The 20069-nt window shown below is 45.9% G+C and overlaps 1 long non-coding RNA gene across 3 annotated transcripts in view; it reads right to left on the bottom strand.

Annotated features, from left to right (window-relative positions):
• LOC115497025 (uncharacterized) overlaps nucleotides 1-20069 on the bottom strand; it is a 97932-nt gene that overhangs the window by 53654 nt on the left and 24209 nt on the right. For all 3 annotated transcript variants that reach the window (XR_012057848.1, XR_012057847.1, XR_004369145.3), the window contains exon 2: nucleotides 8245-8399. This is a non-coding gene — a long non-coding RNA (uncharacterized lncRNA). The remainder of the gene's footprint in view (nucleotides 1-8244; nucleotides 8400-20069) is intronic.

The following is a 20069-nucleotide window of genomic DNA, read 5'->3' as shown; positions in this document are numbered from 1 at the left end:
AAAAAAAAAACAAACCCAAACCCAAACAAACGGAACCTAAAGCAGCCTCAGCCCCTGTGAACAGACAATTTGAGCGATCTCTGAGGAGACAGGCTCTGAAGGAGAGCAAGAAACCAGAAACTGCAGGATTAGGCTCCAGCCCTGAGGCTCAGGTGGGTTCTGACCCTGGCTGGAGGGAGGCATAACCCGACTGCCACGTTCAATAATGCAACACTAAATTCATTTTCTAAGCACACACACCTGCACAAAGGTGCCTCAGCAGTGGTGCCCGCAGGACAAAGGGATCCAGAGGTGAAATTGGTACTGCTGAGGAATTTGATTTAGAGTGAAAATTGAACAGTCACAGAGAAGGGAAATGATTGCCTGGCCCACAGTGGCCATGGTGGGCAGAACAAAGCCAGCCCAGCCCTGGGGTGCCTGCAGGAGCACTGGGCAGTGCCACCCCAGCAGGGCACTGGGAACAGCTCAGGAGCTGTTCAGCTCCCCATGGACAGACTCAGCCTCACAAGGACAAACCCTCTCCCTGAAGCTGCTCTCCTTGGGATTTGGGTTCTGGTGGCACCAGGACCATGGGGAGCAGGTCAGAGCAACCCAGGTTTATCCTAACAGGGGCCCTTTGGCCACTCGGCTCTGTGGACAGTGTAACAAGAACACAAATAAACCCCAGTGCTCCCCCACACCTCCCCTTCCCAGCAGGGATTTCTCCTGAGCAGCCATGCCCCTGCTGCTCCACAAAATCACCCAGCTGGGAAGGGAGCACTGCACTGCTTCTTCTGCACTGGGGCACCATTCCCTGGTTCCTCCCATTCACACACACCCAGCAGCACCCACTCTTCACCCAGCTGAGGATTCACCTTGGCAGCACCAGCAGTGCCTCTCATGAAGCTCCTGCTGAAGCACAGGAGCCTCCAGGAGCAGAGCTGCTGGAAATGATGCTTCAGAACAGCCCAGCGTGGAGTTACACGAGGATACAGCAGGAGAAGATGAAGATGAGAAAGAAATTACAGCAGGGACACTTTGTTCCACAGCCCTGAATCCCTTCTGGGTCATAGTCCACTTGCTGCTGCGGGATGCACATTACTGGAGCCCACGTGAGGAAATGCAGGAAGGAGATTAAAATGTTCAATCATCTGCAAGGGCTCCCCCGATGAACAGCAGTGAGTGCTGGAAGAGCAGCTCCAACACAAAGCACTGCACTGGGCTCTCATCGTGCTGGGAACACGAAATGAGTTCCAGGGATGGATGGATGCAGCCGGGGGTATCCACTGAGGAGGAGCATTCCTGGAGCCAGCTCGTGTGGGCACTGCCCCAGCAGCACCTGCAGTGCCCAGGTGCCATGTGTGGCCTTGGCGTGGTCCCACAGGGCTTGGAGGAGCAGCCAAAGCACACCTGAACCTTCAGGAGCAACCAAATCACATCTGATCCCTCAGGAACAGCCAAAGCATACCTGAACCCTCAGGAACAGCCAAAGCACATTGATCCCCAGGAACAGCCAAAGCACACCTGATCCACCTGAACCCTCAGGAACAGCCAAACCACATTGATCCCTCAGGAACAGCCAAAGCACACCTGAACCTTCAGGAGCAGCCAAAGAACACCTGAACCCTCAGGAGCAACCAAACCACATCTGAACCCTCAGGAACAGCCAAAGCACACCTGAACCATCAACAACCAAAGCACACCTGAACCTTCAGGAGCAGCCAAAGCACACCTGAACCATCAACAACCAAGGCACACCTGGACCTTCAGGAGCAGCCAAAGCACACCTGAACCCTCAGGAGCAACCAAACCACATCTGAATCCTCAGGAACAGCCAAAGCACACCTGAACTATCTGATCCATCAACAGCCAAAGCACACCTGAACACACCAGATCCCTCAGGAACAACCAAACCACACCTGAACACACCAGATCCCTCAGGAACAACCAAACCACACCTGAACACACCTGAACCCTCAGGAACAGCCAAAGCACACCTGCACACACCTGCCCTGTCAGGAGCCCGGGCTGGGCAGGGCCCACGTGGCCGCGGCACAGCGGAGATGTCCCACAGACAGAGCCAAAAGCCCCATTAGTGTAACAAGAAGAAACATCATCAGCCTCAGGTGGAAAGTTTCCTTGGAAAATTCTGCCCTGAAACCTTTGGCAGTGCCCAGAGGGAAAATCTTAGACCTGTATTGACTCATTTCTCTTCCCCTGATTTTTGTTTTACCAGCTGGAACGCAACCGTCCCACACGGCTCCTGACCACCTTCCAAACGATCTGAGGGCTGGACACATCTCAGGAGAGGTTTCTATTTGCTTGGTTTCTACTTTTATGAAGCATTGCTGCTTTTTCCTGGGATTTTATTGCCCTGTAAATGAGGATGCGATGCAGAAAGCTGCTTTTGTTTTTGCTGGGACAGAGCTGAGTGGGAATAAAGCCAAGAGGAATGCACTCCCCTTTCTCATTTTCCATGGAGAAACACTTGAGACCATCTCTTTAAAAGCTTTCCTCACCGAAGACTTAATTTAACAGATGATTTTATTTAGTGATTTCCTGGGATGGGGTGTGGGATGTCTGTAGAGGCTGTTCCCTCAAAGGATGCAGAAATCCCAGCCCACTGGCAGAACCTCCCAGTGCAGGGACAACAAACTGGTGAAATCCCTTCTGCCTGAAGAGCCGTGGGAGCTGCCAAAGAGGAAAATCAAAGCAACTCTGGCCACCAGAACCCTCTTCCCTTACAAGAAGTCAGCATAACACCCTGGCATCCAGAAATGCTCCAAAATGCACAAAACCTCTTCCAAATCAATTCAGGTCCCTGCCCTCCATGTGCTTTTCCTTTTTATACCCAGAGAGAGGAGTGGGAGTGGTAAACCAAAAAAAACCCCTAAATTTAAAACTCTTTGAGTGTATAAAGCAGAACTTTTTCCTGGTGGCTGCCAGCACACGTCAATCATTGATGTCAGTCCAACTCAACAGCACAGCCACAGCACTCAGTCCTTGGGGGCCCCTTCCAATTCCAGATATTCCACGATCCACCCAACCAAACCAAAGTCACCTCATGGCAACTTTCAGATTTATGGCACTTCCCCATTTTCCATGGTAAGGGATGCAGCAAATTTAAATTATTTAACCCACATCTGTTGAGTCAGAGGCGGCTCCTGCAAGCTTGGTTAACTTGAAATGCCATTGCAGCTTTTGGCTGGTTTTTCCCACTCTCCCACTCACAGTATGGCAGGGAGAACAACATCCTCCCACGCTTGGGAGGGACAGGACCTGCCACACTCCTTCCACACACAGGCAAGAGGCTGCAAAGGCTTTGGCAGACAGCTTTGGGCTGTTTGCTGCAAAAAAAGATCCCAGAGAAGGGGCTGAGCACCCAGAGCGTGGCATCCCCAACCTCAGAATTTCTTAAATTCTACTTTAAGAAACGTGATGGATATGCAGGAAACAACTTCCTCCAGCTCTTTTACAGAATTGCTTGGTTTTTACCCATGAAATTACTTTCTCATTAAGACAACTTCTGTGTACTTATAAATAGGAGACTGGAGAAATGTAGAAATGCTCTAAAGGAGGTACATGGATTAGGATTAGGAAGAACAGAAGTCCTGCAGAGCTTCACCACAGAGGAGGAAACTGAAACCCTGGAACCCTCAGCCTGTATTGCCCATCCCTGTTTTACAGATATCTGTATTTCCCCTCACAATTCCCCTTTTTATTGTTGTTGTTATTGCAGAATAGTTTGGGCTGGAAGGGACCTTAAATCCCACCCAGTGCCACCCCTGCCATGGCAGGGACACTTCCACTGTCCCAGTTTGCTCCAAACCTCATCCAACCCGGCCTTGGGCACTACCAGGGATGGGCCACACCCAAAACACCAAATCCAGATTTCAGCATCAATAAAACACACACATCTTTAATTTCCAGTACTTTCCACAGGTAGGTGTTTGAGGCCACTGGAGGTTTTCTGACTCCATATCAATGCTGAGGGAGGCAGTTACACCACTGACATGTCATTTCTAACAAGTTTAGATTGGATGGGAAATCCTGAACGACCTTGCTCGGGCGCCTGCCTGATCCCAACCTGCTGAAAAGCTCTCCTGGCACGAGCTGCAGGTTATTCATCTTTTATCCAGGTGCATGCACACAGCCCTGACTCATGCACCACCAACAGATGGGAGGAATCTTATATTTATGAGCTGCCACCTTTTTTTTTTTTTTTTCTTTTCCCTAGAAATTAATTTTTCATTAAATCTCTTTGAAAAACCTTTGAATTAACAGAGTAACTCCATTCAAGGAGAAAACCTAGAAAGGGTAGTTTTTAACATATTTGTTCTTAATCAATTAAGCAAATTGACCCTCTGGATTTTGGACAAAACACTCAGGGCAGGTGTGGCATTATCCCTTCTGGTTAAAGCCAGTTTTCCATGTCTCTGGAAATTCCTGTGGATATAATCACCGTGAGTGTTAATTAAAAACAGGCAGAGGTGTCACAGGGAAGGTGTGACAGCAGAAAGGGGACAAGCCCAGGAGCAGCACCTGTGCCCCTGCACCCTGAGAGATTTGCAGATTACAGATGATACACAAAGAACAACTTCGTGGTGGGTGTTTTGTCAAAAGATTTACAGGTTTGGAGTGGCTCAGGTGTTTAATTGTTCACTTGATGGGAGCTTCAGTTGCCTGAGAAGAGCTGGGAGCACAGCAGGAGCCCCAGAGGTTCAGGGGGAAACCTCTTGTGTTATATTATCATGTGTATAATAATTAATATAGAAAAAAAAATATATAAATAAGTGCCACTTGATGGGAACTTCAACTGCCTGGGAATATCTGGGAGCAGAGTCCCCAGCTGGTCACAACAGACTGCTGGGAGAACTCCTCCTGCATTATTTTATCATACACATTAATAGTCTATTTACTAATTAATATAGTCCCATATAACTAATCTAGCACAATAGAGATAATATTTCTGTTTGGCTTACTGTTTCCTCTAGCATATAAATAAAACAATTCTTGAAAGAACCAACTGAAAGATGCATTAATGAAACTCAGAAATTCCTTCAAAGGAGATGAGTTTGGCCCAGTCCCAGCCTGGCACTTGTGGGAACAGAGAGGGATTGGTGCCACCATCAGGGTGGTGACACTGCCAGGGTTGGTGCCACCATCAGGGTGGTGACACTGCCAGGGTTGGTGCCACCATCAGGGGGGTGAAAATCCCAGGGTTGGTGCCACCATCAGGGTAGTGAAAATGCCAGGGTTGGTGCCACCATCAGGGTGGTGACAATGCCAGGGTTGGTGGCACCCAGGGCTGGCCTGGATGCACCCCCAGCCCCCAGGGGATGAGCCAAACCCTCTCCTGTTGTTCCAAACTCTAAGCTGAGCTTTTCCAAGGTGTGTACAAATAACCACCCACAGCAAAGGGGGAACTGGGGATTTGCAGGCACCCCAAATCCTGACATTTCCACAGGCACTGCTCAGGTCAGAACACGCTCCCACACGAGTGGGGTGGATAAACCAGGCACAAGTGACACGGGAGGACAGGCCTGGGGACAGCTGGCAGCACATCTGGATGTCCTGGGGACAGACAAACCCTACAGTGGGCCTGTGATAAACCATCTCAGCTGTTTAACTCCACACATGCAAGCAGAAGGGGGCCAGAAAAAACAATTTAGCCCTAAATATTTCCCCTGTTGCCTTCCCACCCTTGTGGGAGCCCTGTTATTTATATGCACGAATGATTTATTCCTCTATTACCAGTTACCTCCTTTGATTAAATATATCAGGGCCTTTTACGTTATTTCAAGGCTACAATAATTTTAAAATTAAATGATCCTTTGAGTACCCTTTGGGAGATGAATGCTAAACTGACATAATGCAAAAAAATGGTAGTTGTGCTCATTTTATTTAATTAAACTGTACCCTTGATCAAGCAAACCAAATGGGAGAATATTAACCTTATTTTTTACTTCTAGAAAAGAAGTAAAATAAAAAGTGGACATTCTGTTGTCATGGTCACATGTTGTCTTTGTTCAGCTGACACCTAAACTGTTGTGTCACGCAGCTGTAATTTCATTCATCAAAGGTCCCCAAAAGAAGATTTCTGGGTTTTACCCTGCTACTGATCGATTATGTCCAAGTAGGAAACACTTTAAAAACTTCTCTCCCTTCAAGCTTTGCAAAAGATCTGAATTTAAATGGCACTTTTAAGGCTCTTTGGAGCCCAAGTACAACAGCAGCCCGGCTTTTGAAGAGCACACAAAAATACTTCTGGCCAGAAAGAAAGGAACCAAGTGACAAAAAGAGGAAGATAAAAGCAATTCCAAGTCCCAAACCTACAGAATCCCCTCAGTCTTGGCCTATTCTTTAGAACTAAACCTCATTTTGCAAATCAAAGGACCAGCTGCTAAACTTGCCTTAAAAAAAAAGCGAGGTAAGTCCTGAATGCAGGGCTGAGAGAGTCCTGGCCTGCCATCAATCAGTCCCTGAGGTCCCCCTGCTCCCACCAGGGGTGTTCCCATCCCTGGACCCCAAATCCTGGGGTTCCAATGCCCAGGGATGCTCTCCCATCACTGAATCAGTGCCTGGAAAAGAAACTTGCTGCGAGACACCTCGTGGGCTTCACCTTCAGGAGGTGGCTCAGCTCCATCAGGGCTGCACGAATGTTGTACCAAAAAAATCCAATTGTCACTATTCAGAGACAGCAGTGTGGATCCTCACATATGGAATATGGTGGTACTGAGAAAGGGACAAAAGAAAGGGAAAAAAAAATCTTTCTTTGGACAACGCTTAAAAATCCCTAATTTCACATAGAAGCCTTCAAAGTCGATTAAAAACAATTCTTAAAACAATTCCCAGCTTTCACTAGCGCTTAACAACGTGTTTCCCTCTGTGAAGAGGCACTTCAAATTGGATTTACAGTTCTGTCTGGATGTTTTATTTCCCTTTGTGGTCTAAGTGATCACTGCTTTGTAAAATTCATCCTGGGCAATTAATATATCAAGCAGAGAATCGCACCAGGGATTTCCCCAAAGAGATTTTGGGAGCTCCTGCCCCTAGGTCCCAACCCTCTGGAAGTTATTAAGCAGCACAAGGATGTCACAAAATTAAAGTCACTCAGTTAAAATGAACATGGTACTCCACCTGATAAAAATCTCAGCTCTGCAGCCCCAAACAACAGGTGCTGGGTGATAAAAGTCAGGACAAAAGTGCCAAAGCCTCTCGCATACTTTCCCCAATTTCTACAGCAACAGAGCTGTGACAGAGGGCTCCTGACTGCTCAATTTGATGGCCAGGCAGACTTATAAAAGCTGAGTTTCCTAGGGGAAGGCATAATGAAATCAACGCACTCATGAATATGGATGGCGGGCCGGGGCCATCTGTTCGCCACCAACATCTTTTCTTAAAACAAGTTTCAAATATTTCGCCAGAGACGTCTGGTATCTTTATTTCCACGGATAAAATTAGACCTTGGATTTTCACCATCTCCGGTCATTAAGTGCTATTGTTATGGAAATGTGGGTTTGTTGTTTTTTTTTTTTTCTCCGCTGATAATCAAAAGATGGAGTGATAAAAAAGTTTGACAAAGTTCAGGTGGAGATTTCATCCATCTGCAGAGGAGCTTCACAATATTGACAGTCAGGGCATGCCATGTGTAATGTAAATATAAGTCCTCTGTCCTCCCCCAGGGAACAGGAGCCTGGGATGTCCTGCCCTCATTTGTACCCTACATCACCTGATTCCCTTTGGTTCCCAGAGAAAACATCATAAAGCATTTTTATCCCACGTTCATGAGGTTGGCGCTGGTTTACATGCGGGGAGAGGGGCACGGGTGGAGGAGCTGCTGCTGGGTGGGGATGGGAGAGAGCCAGGAGAGACCCAGGATTGTCGGAACCAAAATGTCCCTCAGACAGATGCCCAGATTGTGGAGTGCCTTTCCTTGAGATACTCAAACCCACCTGGACTTCTCTGGGTGAACCCACTGAGCAGGGGTTGGACTTGGTTCTCTCCAGAGACCCCTTCCAACCCATCCCCAATCCCAACCCCAACCAGCCTCGGGTTCTGGGGGTCCCCAGCTCTGGGGCAGCAGGAGCAGAGCAGAAATCTCTCACAATAACAATCTGTCTAAAGCAGGTTGCTCTCAATTACTGTGTTCAGTGTTAATTAATAATCAGCTCCTGGTTACTCAGAGCAACCAGGAAGGTGAGACAGCCCAGATGAACAGAATTCCAATGGCTCCTGAAGAAATGAGTCTAAGGACACACTCACAGCAAGGGAATTGGCTCAGGGTTCTCCTCCTGGGGTCCCACCAGCGTGGCCAACATCAGCACCTGCTCCAGCCCCACGGGCTCCAGCAGTCCTACATTTCATGGCACACTCAGTTCCAAACCAGAGCAGATACATGAGGAGTCCTGTGGTGAACTCTGAAAAAAAAAAAATAAATCCAAAAACCCAAAAAATAAATTAATTTAGGGTTTGAACATTTCAGTCTTACAATATTCCTCTCCATTTCAGCCTATTAATAGTATTTATGTGGCTGTTAAAAATAAAATTCAAAATAAACCTAAGTGAAAAAGATATGGGAGTAAAAACATTAAAATTGAATATGATCTAAATAGTCAGAATTGTATAAATAAACCTCAAAATCTCAATACTGGCCCACACCTTTTGGTTTCATTGAAATGAGGTTTTGGTCAAAAAAGTGCCCCCAGTGGGATCACGCAGGGATGCTGAGCCCAGCCATGCTCCCCCCGGGGATGGAGAATAGCCTGGGCTCATTTCCCAGAGGAATTTCTGCAGCTGATCCTAAGCATGGACAACCTGGGCAGGTTATGCCATAACAGCTTTTCCATTTGCATCCAAATTTGGGGCATTATGCTCAACCTGCTCATCCACTTCCACTCAAAGGTGCAGCTTACTCAATTTGCATAATAACCATCTCCAGCTAATTATCCCCATTCGTTCATGGAAGCAGCTACTTTCTGTAGGGCTTAAAATTACCATAAACTGTGCATAAGATCAAGACAACACCGATTTATCTTATTAACAGCGAGGAGTTTGTGTGTTAATTAGCAGGGAATGACTTTGGAAATACATTCAGATGTTCTCAGGACGGGTTCACCTGACAAGCCCCGAGCACCTCTCAGGATCTGCAGCTCAGGGCTGATGCAGAGGAGAACCAGAAGCTCCAAGAGCAATGGGTGAGGCCAGGGAAGCACCCAGGGAGTTACCAAAGTGGGAATTCCTGTTTGGAAAACATCCACATGCTGTGTGGGCACTGCAAAGGTGTAAAAACCTCTGGGAAGTTATTTAAGTGGGAGAGTTGGAGAAAAGTGAGTTAAAAGTGCTTGCAGCAGTGTGTAGGTAAGCTCAGCAAGCTCCTGCACACGGTAAAATTTGTTTTCGACATTTTTTTGGATGGCATTTTGGACAGATTGTTAATAAAGGTGCAAAACTCAGTGCCTCACTGATATTCTCCTTCTCTGCTTAGTGAGCAGCTGCTCCAGCCTCCCCCTTGCAGCAGCTGTCAGAGCACTTCCCATAATATTCATGGGTGCTCCATGTTTTCCAGCAGCAGGTGGTACAATTTCTGTATCTGCAAACGATCAGCATTCAAATCCAGATTTTTCTCCCTAATAGCTACTACACAGCTACAAAGTGTTATCTTTCCTACACATATTTTTAATACCCCCAGTAAAAGCTGAAGTGAGGACTTGTATTTAAGGGAAAGATGTTCCCATGAAATTTTAAGTGAGAATTTCACACTGGGAAAAGATTAGAATAATACAGCCTCTCAAGTACAGAGCCATTTACTCTCCATTTTTCCTGTGCCCCAGAAATAACCTCCTTAATTTTCACCCCGGGGTTCCCACAGGCACCCATGTGGATATTGGGAATTGGACAAACTCCTTACACAACCAAAGGAACTCACAGGTTACAAAGAACAAAAGAAAAGCAGCTTGCACTAAACAGTTTTTATTTTAAAGACCCCAAACCCTTTAAAAAAACTGCAATGTGAAACTCTGGCTAAAATAATTATTTGCTGCTTTTCCATCAAAGCCAACGTTGACATTTAATGGGAATGGGCAGTTTTCAAGCCCATACTCATGTGCTGCACTAAATTTCCACAGAAAACGGGTCCTCTGTCTGTCTTCCCAAAAATCCATGGATTTTGAGCACAATCCCTTCCCTGGTAAAGCCATGAGACACAGAATGTGGTTCCCATAAACGGCATGGCCATAAATCTTTATTTCCTGGTGGCATGATGGATTTCATAAGACAATGGATTTAACAATCCCTTTTTGCTAAGCAGTTCCCTAATTGCTTAGGAAACCCTTTCTGGGTTTAAGGAACTAATTTTCCACCGTGATCCTGAAAAGAGCTGGAGTGTAATTGCCAGGGAGTTAATGGAGTCATTGTGCATATTTTTGTTCTTCATTTTCCTCAGAACAATCTGAACCTTCCAGAGAGATAACAGAGAATATCAAAGGCATCTTTTACATCAGGTGAGGCTCTCATCACACACCAACCCCATGCAGCTGTATCAGCTGCTCTCCAAAATTGTTTTGCATGTCAATAAAGGAGCAAAGCAGAAATAAATAATAACACAATGGCCAAAGGTGCTGCTGCTTTTCAGCAACCTGCTGAAATTAGTGGCCTGGCTGTATGTGAGGGCACAAAACTGAGAATTATTCCTTCCATAGCCACAGCACGGGGCTGGAACTAGAATCATTTATGTTGGAAAACATCTCCAAGGTCATCGAGTCCCAGCTGTGCCTGATCCCCACCTTGTCCCCAGCCCAGGGCACTAAGTGCCACCTCCAGGAATTCCTTGGACACCTGCAGGGATGGGCACTCCAAACCTCCCTGGGCAGCTCTTTCCATGGAGAAATTCCTCCTGCTGCCCAGGCCAGCCCTCCCCAGCACAGCCTGAGGCCATCCCCTCTTCTCCTGAGGGATCTGATGATTTTTGAGGTCCCTCCAACAAGAATCATTCTGTGTTTCTGAACACATCCCTCCCTTTCATCCCCAGCTTCCTGGAAATGGTGTCCACTCATGTCATCCCTGCAGCACGTCCTGCCCAGGCACAGACACTGCCACCACCACCATCATCATCATCATCAGGCATCATTTTCTTCTGGGGGCTCCCAAAAACACCCCCTGACAGCAACACAGCCCTGCACAGCCTCTGTTATCATCATACACACCAGCCCGAACAGCAACGAGCCAAGTGCAGCGCCAGGTCTTTAATTTTCATGCAAAAAAAAGTTTTTTTCTAAAATTCCAACCAGGCACTCATGCCATCTTCCTTGGGCAGAGCGTGGCACAGGGAGAGGGGAGCTCACCCAGCCTGCTCTGGGGGTGGCAGGCCAGCTGATACAGATGAGAAAACCCAACTGCTTTCCACAAATGGCCCAGCACTTCCTGCAAAGAATGTTTTAGGCACAAAGCTGATTTTGATGTTAAAGACTAAAGAAACATCAAAGGGAAATACCTGTGGGTATGCAGCAGCGCTCCCAGAACAAGCAGGGGCTCATGAATACCAATTGATAAATATTCTGTATAAATATCGAACCCCTGGGTGCAGGTTCCACCGAGAGCCCACCTGAGCCCTGCCCTGCAGCCCCAGGGATGCCTGTGACCACCCAGCCTTGGCTTTCAGCTGAGCCCAGGCTGCTCCTGAGCTCCAGATCCAGCTCCTGGCCCATCCCAGGACTTCTCCCTGTGCCCACCTGGGATTTTGCTCCTGGATTCAGGCTGGGCTGGGCTGCAGGTGGGATTTTGGGCAGTGATGGTTTGTAAAGGCAACACTGGCCGTGTGGGGCTGGGAGCAAAAGCAAGATCCAGCAAAAATGAGCATGGAACCAAAAGGACAGGCATCAAAAATGGCCAAATTTCACCTGATTTCTCAGCCAAACGTGCAGCAAAAAGCACAAGGCTTTGCACAGCTTCCCAGCAAGGACTTCCCACAGCCCACAAAATTCATTTTGATTTATCCTCTGCACTGCTGTTTTCAGATGCAGCCGAGGAGCAGAGGGGGGTGCATGATTTCATTTAGAGCTCTGCTGTTTCAGCCTGGCACTCCCCAGCTCTTTTCAGCTGCCTTCACAGACCAGCATCATTTGTAATCTCACCCTGAGCAAACACTTGTAAATCTGCTAAATGACTCAAATTTTCAGATTTCTCCCTCTCAGTTTGCTGGATCACTGTCTCAAACAGTTTCTCTGCCCAGTCAGATTTTCAAAGCAAGTTTATAAAACCAGCATCTGTTGATAATCTAATACTCTGGAAAGAAAATATTTCTCTTTTCCACACAATGCTGGGAAAACCTTGAAACTTGTAAACAAGCAGGGGATGTGACAGCAGCAATTGGTTTCTGTTAACAGCAAAATAGGAAGGAAAATATGAGTAGAAAAAGCATTTCTGTGCATATTTAATATCGTTTTTGTAGCAAGGCACTTTCATGAAGTTTGACTCAGTGTTGTAATTAAAATGTTCTGTAACGGTGGTAATTACCCCATCAGGTAAGGCACAATGGATGGCAGAGCAAACCTACAATATAATGATTATTTCCAAGTTGCATCTCAATTTTTGTGCATTTTAAACACCTTCCCTGTGCCTGGGAAAGGGATTTTTAACAGGGTCCTACATGTGACAGCACAGCCCCAGCCTGGCACAGTGGGATTTTTTGTAATCTTTGTTTTTCCTTCTTAATAAACTAAATCTCTTTGAAGGGAACTAATTCTAATAGATCCAGTGATGAAATTTAATCCAATTCAACCCCACCTGAGCACACCTTGATGGTGCAGAGCGAGGTGAGAGCAGAGGCTTCTCCCAGTTCTCCCCACCACAGAGCATCTCTGCCTCCAGGAGCAGAAAAACTCTGGAAATTCTGGAAACCCACCCAGAACATCCCAAATGTCACAGAAATGACAAAGCCTTTTCACTTTGCAAACGGTTTTGAGGCACATTGACCTTGGGGTGCTAAAATTCCCTTTTTTAGGGGAGGAGTGGCGTGTTTAGTCCCATATTAAACCAAGGTAACATAAAGCAGCAGAGTATTCCTGCAATTCAGGGGTTTGGAGCCTTCCCAAAGCATTTTGAGTGCTGCAGGAAGATGAATTATCTCCCATTTCTTCTATCAAACCCTGATGTCATGTCTGGAAAAACACTAAACCCTGTCAATTATTTCTGTCTTCCCAGGTTCCATCCGTCCTTTGCAGGCTCGTCCAGCAAGAAAATAACCCCTTTCACTTTGGAAAGGGGCAATAAAGATGATGGATGCTTTTTGGAGTTTATTTTTGCTGTGTCCATAAACATTCCCCTAATAGCTCATCACAGCTGACGAGGAGCTTGGCGGAGCCAACTGCTGTTGACTGAAAATATCTGACAATTTTTTTTTCTCCCAAGCCTGCTGTACAGAAGCAGTTATTATTTATATTTGAATAGCACTCTCCTGTGATCAGAAAATATATATATATTTGTTATAATTAACACAGGGCCCCGCCACGCAGGCTCCATTAATGAGCTTTTATTAAAAATTCCTATTTTAGCCCCTCTCACTCCAGGGGAACCATGAGAGGCCCAAGATGCACATTTCATTTTCCCCTACACACCAAGAAAATTAAATCACTGAACCAAATGCAAGGCAAGAGCTGAGGAATCATCCCCTGGATTTTCTTTTTGACCCCCAGGATGCTCCAAAATGCAGAAGAGAATCCCAGAATGGTTTGGGTTAAAGGGACCTTAAAGCTCATCCAGTCCCAGCAGGGACACCTTCCTCCATCCCAGGTTTTCAGCCCTGAATTCCTGCTCTCCTTGCTAAATATCACTGGGATGATGCCAAAGGACTTTAACAAAACTGCTTTTGGATCATTATTTTTTCATTATTATTGAATTTTTAAATGGCTGTTCTTATCTTTCTACCCTTAAAGAAAATCACAGCAAAGGAAATGAGACCCACCCAAATGCTGAGGTTTTAGAGACACTCTGGAGGGAGGAATAAGTGCAGCATTTTAAACCACCAGCATTTCTAGTGATACCTGGATTTGTGGGAGTGAAGAAAAGATGAAAAACATCTTCAAGCAGCTCCCACCAAAAGCTGTACATTCAGAGGGGACAGACAAGAGCATGGCCTGATAAAAATGGGATCTCCCAGCTCTGGAATCTGGAAAAAGCCACGGTCATGGACCCACCACCCTTCCTGCCCAGCTCCCTCAGTGCTCCCTGCCCTCGATATGGGACAAAATGTGCATTTCTTGGCCATAAATAAGGATAATGTATTTAAGAGCTGGCACTCGGGGCTCCATCCTGCCTTTAACCATTGCTGGCCTGGCTCTGGAGGCAGCTGAGGTGAGTAAGGTGCAAGGCAAGCTCACTGCTGTCACTTAGCAACTGAAACGGGGCTTGGAGCAAAGATCTTCATTTCTGGAGCCATTTAACAGCCGTGCCTGGGCAGGGCTGAGGTTTGGGGCATGGCACAACCCCGGCCCCTCCTGCTGCTGCTCCTCTCCAGGGCTGCCACTGCCTCTGCAGCTTTTGCCCTCACCTAAACCTCCTAAACTTTCTGGCAAAGAGCAGGAAGAAAATCAATAAATAAGGCCAATTGGCATCATTTTGTGGCTGCTCCAGCCAGCTGATTCCAGTGTGCCCACAGCTGAGTGCTAGAGCAGAGAACAGCTCACTTTGTGCCCATACAGATCCCATCAGCTGCTCTGCCTTTATATATCAAAAATCAACCAACCCTCAATGGGGAGAAATGATGGTGTCTGGTTCTAGATCAGAAGGTTGAAGGATAGTTTTATTAAAACTATACTATATTATATTAATATACTATTTAAAGAGATCTATACTATTTTATATATTTACTTTTTACTTATCTAACTAGAAATTTGTGGCTCTGCTGAGAGCCTCAGCCACAGCTGGATCCCTGGTCACTGACCCCAAAGAACTTCACCAGAATCCAACCCAGCCATCATTGCAGGTGAACAATCTCTGGTCACTGACCCCAAAGAACTTCACCAGAATCCAGCCCAGCCATCACTGCAGGTGAACAATCCCCACACCACATTCCACATGGGGAGAACGAAGGAGCAGAATAAAGATTGTTTCCTCTCCTTCTCTCTGTGCTTCTCCTGAGAGACAGAATTGTGTCTCTCTGCCCAGAGACCGTGACTGTCACATTTATAGGGGATCCTGGAATCTCTTCCTCTCCCTGCCCTGGTGGCAGTGCCAAGGCCAGGGCAGCAGATCCTGGAGCAGGAGGAGCTGGGGCTGGAGCAGGTCCCTCCTGTCCCATCAGCTCCGAGCCCCACCCAAAGCCCTGGAGGGGAGCTGGAGATGCTCAGCACTGAGGTGTGAGTGCCCTGGGACAGGGCAGCTCCACCACCCTGCAGCTCCTTCCTCACCAGCTGAGAGAGCCAAGAGCCTCTGCTGATTGCTCTGCTTCTTCCTCTTGCCTGGGCCAGCCTGCTTAATTACTGCCAGCTTTAATTACTGTCCCAGGCTCCCACAGGGCTTCAATTCTCTCAGATTTCACAGCTCATCCCTACTCCCTCCCTGCAGCAGCTCCAGGATACCTCTGGGCTGGAGCAAACTGAGAGTTCACATTAAGAGAATGAACCTGGTTAAACTGGAAATTTGGGGGTGCTGCTTGCTCTCCACCACGGGTCAAACCTGCTTTAAGGGGCAATTTAAAACCAAGCGTCCACCAGAAAATTGTCACTTATCATGTTCCTTAAATAAATGCTGCTGCCCACTGCTCACCCTTCTCTACTTGAATCCTCCCCATATACATGAGGGGAATTAATTTAGATATATCCCTGGTAAACCAAAATGCCTTGGTAAAAAATTAACATAGGCAGGAGAGTATAAAACACAGAGAGAAAAATGGAAAAGGGAAGTAAAGAATCCACAGCCATTATAATGCCTAAAAAACCAGATCTACCTGCTAAGTATTCCTTTTCAAGGCAACACTCAGGATCACTTTTATCTCTTAAATCCCATTTACCAAACTGAACAGTTAAAACACCAATGAGAAAATGTAGAATAAATGCTATAATGTGGCACAGCAACCCTGTGAGCTCTAACTGCAAAGCACTGCCTCTAATCAAATCTTAATATTCTAATTCAAACTATTATTATTATTACTATTATTAGCGATGTGTTTCTGTCATGGCAAAAAAACATTTATTCTTACATGTTTTTAAGAATTTTAACCATTTCTTCTTTTGTATTTTTAACAATTTCTTATGTATTTTTAACAATTTAATTGCTAAAGACAAACAAAAATGCCATATGTGATCAATGATTTATAAAATTTAAGCCTGAGTTTGTATTTAAAATCACGTCAGTGTGAAGCATCAGTTCACTGCATTTTGCCAAGTCACAATAAAGATGAATTTTAAGATGAAGTTTTCCCACACAAATATCTGGATACACTTCGTGAGGAATGAAAAAATTTGTTGTTGGCCTCATTTTATAATGAAACAGAGTCAGATACGAGCTACCCAAAACACAGAGCTCTGACAGCAATTTACAGGCTTTATATGCAAGTGGAGCTAATCCTCTAAGTAGACTGCCAAGTCCTGCAGGAGACAGGAATTAGGTGGCATTTGAGTTCATGTGAGAAATGTGGAGTAAAGGCAGGGAGGTTTAGGGTGAGACAGCAGAAGTGCATCAACAGCTCCCTGCTAAATCCCACTGCAACACAAGCCCAGCAGCTTTGGAGGTGGCCAAATCCTGCCAGTGCTGTCCTGGGAACAAGCAGGATTTCAGCAGCGTGGTGAAAATCCTGATTTCACCAGGATTTTTTACCAGGATGGAAAACCTGCCTGATTTCAGCTCCACAGGAGCAGTTGCCAGCCCCTGGCCATTAGAGATCTCCTGAAACCACGAGCCAGCCCCATGGAGAATGACCCTTCTTGCATGATTTCCACCAGGACCTGTCAAGGTTTAACTTTGCCTGCAGTGGGCCTGGAAACTGCCCTGGTTAAACTTGGGATTCAGGGAATTTCCATGTAAAAGCCAAATAGGAAAAAGGAGTGAAGTGCTTGGAGCAGAACCTGGAAAGAGGCAGCAGAGCAGGACACAACCACAAACCAAACGTGGAGCACAGCACAAATGAGTAAAGTTATTGACAGAAACATTAACAGGCCATGCCCAAATGCAATTTTCCTTTTGCAATCACAATTTATGGGTTGGGTTTGACCCATCAGATGGGCAGAGGGTTGTGCCACCCTCTGAGGTGCTGTGCCACACGTCCAGGTGACCAAGTGCAAGGAGAGCTTTCCTTGGAACCAGCATTGATCACAAAACACAGAGCAAGAAACACTTTCCTTTACAACAACATCAGTCAGGCCATGTGCAAGTTGTCTTCAGTGAAATTAAATAAGATTCAGATCTTTTGGAAATCAAAAGGGGCCCTTCCACTGCCTGTGGTGGGTGTTGGACGAGGCTCGTGCTGCTGCCACACCAACACTGAGGGAATTGGGCTCTCATCCAGCCAGTTTATATTGCTTAAATTAATTTGCCACACCTTAGCTATGAAGATCTACAAAGAACTCTACTCCTTCCTGTCCTCTTTAAACCCTGTACATATTTTCCCTGGCTAAAATGTGTGAAACACTTGGCAGGCTCAGCCAAATCCCAATCTGGCAACACCCTACAGGTTCACCCGTGGTCTCCTGGCACCACTGTTCAAAAACTCCCTCAACACAATGTCTGAAAAAAACCACAGGTCAAAAATTAGACAGCTTACAATTTATCCTTACCTCCTATTCACTTTTGCCCTTCAAAAGAACTCAGCCCTGGGGAGCTGACAAATAAAGATAAATTACCCCTCGGCAGCGTTCTCTCTAACTAAGCCATTGTGGTGATTAAATGAACCTTAGAAGTCAAATTCAGCTTTGATAGCTGAAACTGGGGGGAATATTTTGCATCTTTACAAATACAAAGTTCGCAGCTTCCTGGGAGGAAGAGATGGAGACAAGAAATTTCCTGGATTAGCATTTTGGGGCAGTTACACATTCATCTCAATGGCTCAGTCATGTGTGGTAGGTGCTGAGGTAATTTAGGGATGCACCTCTAAATGTGGAATAACATCTGGAAGTGTCCATGGTTGGACAGGGCTTGGAGCAGCTTGGGATAGTGGGAGATGTCCCTGCCCATGGGACAAAGGATGGGGTTGGGGTCCCTTCCAACCCAAACCTCTTTGGGATTTCTTTGGGATAAAAGCCCATTGAGGTCTCCCCCTCTCCAAGGCAAACTCTCTTCAGGGAGGGGACCTGTCACAGCATCCAGGACACCACCACAGCATGGCACTGATTCCTCTTCCTCACTGCTTAAAAAGAGACCCAGGAAGAACAACTGAAAATACAAAAAAAACCCAAAAAAGTTCAGAGAAACACTGAAAAACGCTCAAGCTACTTTAGCAGGAAGACTGAGAGATGGCTTGATTATATGGGCTTGATTATTTTTAGGGAAAAAAATCAGTGCTGGAGGGTTCGCCAATCTCACACTGGAAGTTGCAAGGGGAATAAATGGCTGGATGCTGGAAAAATTCAAATGAGAACCTCCAAGTGAACTCAATCAGCACAGACATCCCCAAGCTGAGGAGCAGTGACTGCACCAGCACTGGGTGTGTTGAACCTGTCATTTCTCTACAAGAAATGCATTTCTATGCACAGGTACTTAAAATGAAAGCAAGAGGGGAAAGCATGCAGTTCTGCACACCTACGTATTGCATATGCATATTATATTGTATATATACAATATTGCATAAACATATAAATTATAAATATACATTATAAATAGAACAAATATTTAATACATATTGTATAATTTATAAATATAATATCTATTATACATTATAAATATATATAAAAATAATATACATTACAAATATACAGAAAGAAGAATAAAAAGTTTGTAGACCCACGTGCTTCATTTCAAAGGAATTGCAGTGAGATTTAGTAAAACAAAGGGGTTCTTGTCCTCCAGAAAACCAGAATTTCACCCAAGCAGAGCAAAATAGATGCTGCACTTGCAGTTTGAGGTTTGATACAAGACGAGTCTCATTATCCTCTTTTTTAGCCTGGATTCTGTTGTGCTCAAGAGATCAAGGTACATGGAGAAAAATATATTAAAAAAGAGGATATTAATCCACACAAATTTTTGCCCCTTCCAATGACTCTAAGAACTCATTAGGTAAGCTCTGCTGCCCTGGTAATTAGGTTCAGAGTTGGTGTCAGTGTTGTAATGGGTTATTGATCACTGAAGTTCTCAAAGAACTTCTTCATGGTTCTGGGAGTTTGGAAAAAAAACCCAAACCCCGTGAAGTGAGTGCTAGCCTTGCTAAATTTGATTTTCATTACATATTACAAGATTTGTAACACTTCCCAACCTGAAGCTTTCATTTCTCCCCAGCAACAGTTTTATTTTAAGCTTTCCTACCCCAGACATCACTGTCAGCCATTTGGGCTGAGGATTAGATTTTTCACCTGTCCCAGGATTATTGGGAAGAGCTATTTTTTATTTTCTCTTAATTTTTATTTTATTTTAAGAAACAGCACGTGCCTGGGGATGCAAAAATAAGCTGTGGGATGGTGTCAGCTGCCAGAGCCACGGTGGTGGTCTGCACTGAGACCACCCTGTTCATGCCATGGATGCAGAGCTGGTCTATAAATATGTCCAGATAGATCTGTGCGGATATATATATAAAAATATATATTTATATATCTCCCCAAAAGCCACATCCACATGACTTAAATCCCTCCAGGAATGGGCAGCCCCTTCCAATACCCTTATAGTGAAGGAATTTTCCCCAAAATCCTCACTGAGCCTCCCCAGCCCAGCCTGTGGCTGTTCCCTCTGCTCCTGTCCCTGTTCCCTGGGATGAGATCCCAAATCCCCCCAGCTGTCCCCTCCTGGCAGGAGCTGTGCAGAGCCAGAAGGTCCCCCGTGAGCTCCTCTTCTCCAGGCTGAGCCCCTTCCCAGCTTCCTCAGGATCCTCCAGCCCCTTCCCAGCTCCCTCAGGAACTCTCCAGTCCCTTCCCAGCTCCCTCAGGAACTCCCCAGCCCCTTCCCAGCTCCCT

This window comes from Taeniopygia guttata, chromosome 12, assembly GCF_048771995.1.
Source record: "Taeniopygia guttata chromosome 12, bTaeGut7.mat, whole genome shotgun sequence".
Lineage (NCBI taxonomy): Eukaryota > Metazoa > Chordata > Aves > Passeriformes > Estrildidae > Taeniopygia > Taeniopygia guttata.
Note: the sequence above shows the minus strand (reverse complement) of the source record. Positions and strands in the feature narration are given on the sequence as shown.